Raw genomic sequence first — 3,853 nt, 5'->3', positions numbered from 1 at the left:
TATGGCTAAGAAGAGAAAACTGCAGAGACATTTAATAATGACATTTAAGTAAAAGAGGAATTTTCAGGGTGTACACTCCAGATATTTTCCATCTCTGCTAATAATCAGATAAGAAAATTGAAATTAAGTTACACCATGAGGATTTAGATTACATAACAAACTATGGCTTAATAATGAGAGGTACTGTATAGTTTTTACAGAAGACTGCTTGATTTTAGTTTTCAGAAAACTTTTTAAATCAAAATTAATTTTACTTATTTTTTAATTTTTCTGGGTTATAAATGTATTATCATGCAAATCATATTTCCATATTATATAAGTGATTACTATAAAACCAAAACTCCCAATCATATTCTCATATAAACAAGTGATCAATGCTGTGTTTTCCTTCTGCATTTCTGTTCCCACAGTTCTTTCTCTCAATGTGGATAGCATTCCTTCTCAAAAGTCCCTCTGGATTGTCCTGGATCATTACATTGCTATCAGTAGCAAAGTCAATTACACATATGATCATCCCACCATGTTTCAGTCTCTGTGTACAATGTTCTCTTCTGGTTCTGATCATTTCACTCTGTATCAGTTCATGGAGGTCTTTCCAGTTCATATAGAAATCCATCGATTCATCATTCCTTATAGCTTAATAGTATTCCATCTCCCTCGTATACCGCAATTTGTTCAGCCATTCCCCAGTCAAGGGACACCCCCTCATTTTCCAATTTTTTGCTACCACAAAGAGTATGGCTATGAATATTTTTGTACAACCCTTTTTATTATCTCTTTGGGGTACAAACCTAGTAATAGTATTGCTGGGTCAAAAGGCAGGCATTCTTTGGGCATAATTCCAAATTGCCCAATTCATAGGAATTCTATCTTCTCATATAAACTTTATGCCTCCCTATTTTTTTATTGTTTTAAATAATGAGGCAGAATGAGGTTCTGTCTCATTATTTAAAACAATCAAAAAAATCCAAATCAAGTTAAAATCGAAATCAAATCAAGAGTTCAAATCAAGCCTCAGACATTTCTTAGATCTTGGGCAAGTCACTTAACCTCTAATTGCCTAAGAAAAGAAGCTGCTGAAGAAGGACATGGCAAACTACTCTAGTCTCCTTGCCAAGAAAACTCCTGGACAGCAGTAGTCCAGGAGATCAGGAAGAATCAGACACGACTGAACAACAGCAACATTTTTTAACACACAATTGATATTTAATATTTGTTGAACTGAATACATTATTGAAACAGAAAGAAAAATGAGCCAAGAGTCTGAAAACCTGGAACTTAGACCATGATCTGTATCTAGCTGTGTGACCTTGGATAAATCACTTGAACTGAGCCAGTTCCCTGACCTTTAAAATGGTGTTAATGTCCATCTCATAGACTATCTCTTAGTGCTTGTTTCGGCAGCATATATACTAGAATATCTCTTAAAGATTGTTCAGAGTATCATGTGAGATGATGAGTATGTATTCTGTGCAGCATAAGCATGAGGCATCAGTAGACAACTTGAGACACCTGCAAAGTCCTCAGATGCTATCTGATTTAGTGTGAGACAGAGATGGGGGCTAAATGAGGTACCCACCTGTTGTGGGGCTGCCATTTTAATCCAGTCTGAAAAAAGAGAACAATGGTCTTTACAAGTACCTAGCTAACATTTAGGATTCTACATTCATGCAGAAAAATTTAACTAGGACATGTGTGGGTTTCCTTTTATGAACAGGAATGGTAAACAGTTGGTGTTCAAAATATGTTGTTTCTAAGCTTTCCCTAAGAACTTAAAATGGCAACAAAGAGTCTGTATTTTGAGGAAATACTCAGGAGAGAAGAATTTGGGAATCCAGTGTTTATTTGTATATGGTTTACTGTGAGACATTTAAAAAAAAGCAAAGCTTCATGACAGAGGCAGTAACTGTTGCGAGAACTTGTCTGTGGCCCTATCCACTTCCATCACTTCTTAATAAAATGCCACTTGTTGATATCTTCATCTGTGAAGAGAGAATGATATGAGAGAGAAAGATAGATGAGAGAAAGAAAAAAGAGAAATAAAGGCAGAAAAATAGAGAAAGAGAAAGACAGAGGGAGAGGGAGAGAAGCAGAAAGATAAAGACAAAACAGAGAAGGAGACAAGGGAAAAGAGAGGCAAAAAGAGAGGGAGAGACAGAGGGAGAACGAGAGGCAGAAAAAGGAGAAAGAGAGAGATGGAGGGAGGCAGAAAGAGAGAGAGAAAGAAATGGAGAAGAAAGAAAAAGAAAAGGAAAAAAAGGCAGAGAGATAGAGAAAGAGAAAAGAAACAGAGGCAGAGAAAAAGAGACAAAATACAAAGAGGAGAGAAAGAAAATCAAAGAGGGAGAAAGGGAGACAGAAGCAGAAAGAGAAAAAATTATTCTGCTTTCATTTGACACAATTAACAATGATCGTCTACTAATTCTAGGCTCTAAAAATATAAAAACTCAAAATAATAGTGCCTGCCTTCAGGGAGTTTATATACTACCAAGGTATTTAGACAGATGCAAAAGCCTCTAAACAGGAAATTTCAATTTTATGTTTAAACATCCTTTTCCTTTCCATCTCTATGGTGGAACAGAAATTTTTAGTCTCTCATATTTTCTCAAAATTAAGTCAAGCCATGTCAGGAAAGCAAAAGCTCCCAGACTTTGTTTGGTGGTCTTTCCAGACTCTAATATCATTACCCAGTAACAGCCCTAAAGTTACCACTCAAACATTGGATGAAAGGATTAGAAAGGCTGCGACTGCCTGTCAAATATTCCAATTGGGCTACTTTTATGGAGTAGCTATTTTGTTAGCACACCATATAAGGATTACTGCTTGCTTTCCCATGAAATCATGTCTGTGGATGCGTTCCTTTATAAACATCTTGGATCTCATGGTAAGCAGTTCTCATTTTTTACAATTTGCAAGTTGTAAGTCCTTCCCACATCTAATAGAAACAAATAAGCTAAAGCATGTGAAAGCAGTTAATACCTATAAGGTACTGTAACAGATATTAAACATTAAATAAATGTAAGCTATCGTTGTCACTTAGTACTACTGTTACTTGTTAACAAAAAGCAAAAAAATAGAACTAGTACATATTTGGAAAAACAAATGCTGAATATATATGCTTCTACTTTTCACTTCTTACTAGAAAATGGTACTTACTTCTCAAAACACTTTAAATACAATACTTTCCCTAAGAAAACATATTAAACATTTTTAAAATCCAATATGGACTTTTTATCTTTTGGTTAAAACCACTTTATTGATGAAGAAAAAAACGACGACAAAGAAAATTGCCCCAAAGCACAAAGCACTGTGTAACAATTTAAATTTACTCAAATTTACTAAAACTTGTCAGTGCTTGGAAGAAAAAGGCACAATATAATATAAGCATTATTTCCTTGCTTAAAAATTGGTTATTTTTTTTAGTGATTAAGATAGCTAATCTGTATAACTGTGTAAATATCTCACAGCTCAATGTGCTTAGCTACTAGAAACTTTTTTGACTGACTGATTTTTACTTTTACTTCCACACAATGACATATATATGTAGGTAGTTTGGATAACATACCTTCTTGGGAATCGAAATCTTCATTCATAGAAGCTGATGCCTACATGAGAAAAACAAAAAGCTTCTTTTTAATAAAGACTTTCCATATGGAATCTGGGGCCAGGGATATTTTATTGGGAAATTGTCTAACAGACAGGACAAGCACATTTCCCTGACTCATGAGAAGAAGGATGCTATTCCCACCATTCTACTCTACTTAAGAAGTGATCATTTTGCTAGGATACTCCACCTGGAATCTGAACTTGTGATTTTCTTTTTAATTTATAGCTATAGTTTAATATTATAAAT

The 3,853-nt window shown here is 34.6% G+C and overlaps 1 long non-coding RNA gene across 1 annotated transcript; it reads right to left on the bottom strand.

Annotated features, from left to right (window-relative positions):
* Positions 1-1,825: 1,825 nt before the first annotated feature.
* On the bottom strand, positions 1,826-3,814 carry LOC123255271. The gene is made up of 2 exons (XR_006506753.1): positions 3,566-3,814; positions 1,826-1,982 (listed from the first exon to the last, which is right to left on the bottom strand). It is a non-coding gene; the product is annotated as an uncharacterized LOC123255271 (long non-coding RNA).
* Positions 3,815-3,853: the final 39 nt, after the last annotated feature.

Source organism: Gracilinanus agilis, unplaced genomic scaffold (assembly GCF_016433145.1).
Source record: "Gracilinanus agilis isolate LMUSP501 unplaced genomic scaffold, AgileGrace unplaced_scaffold42317, whole genome shotgun sequence".
Classification (NCBI taxonomy): Eukaryota; Metazoa; Chordata; class Mammalia; order Didelphimorphia; family Didelphidae; genus Gracilinanus; species Gracilinanus agilis.
This window is presented reverse-complemented; position numbering and strand designations above follow the sequence as displayed.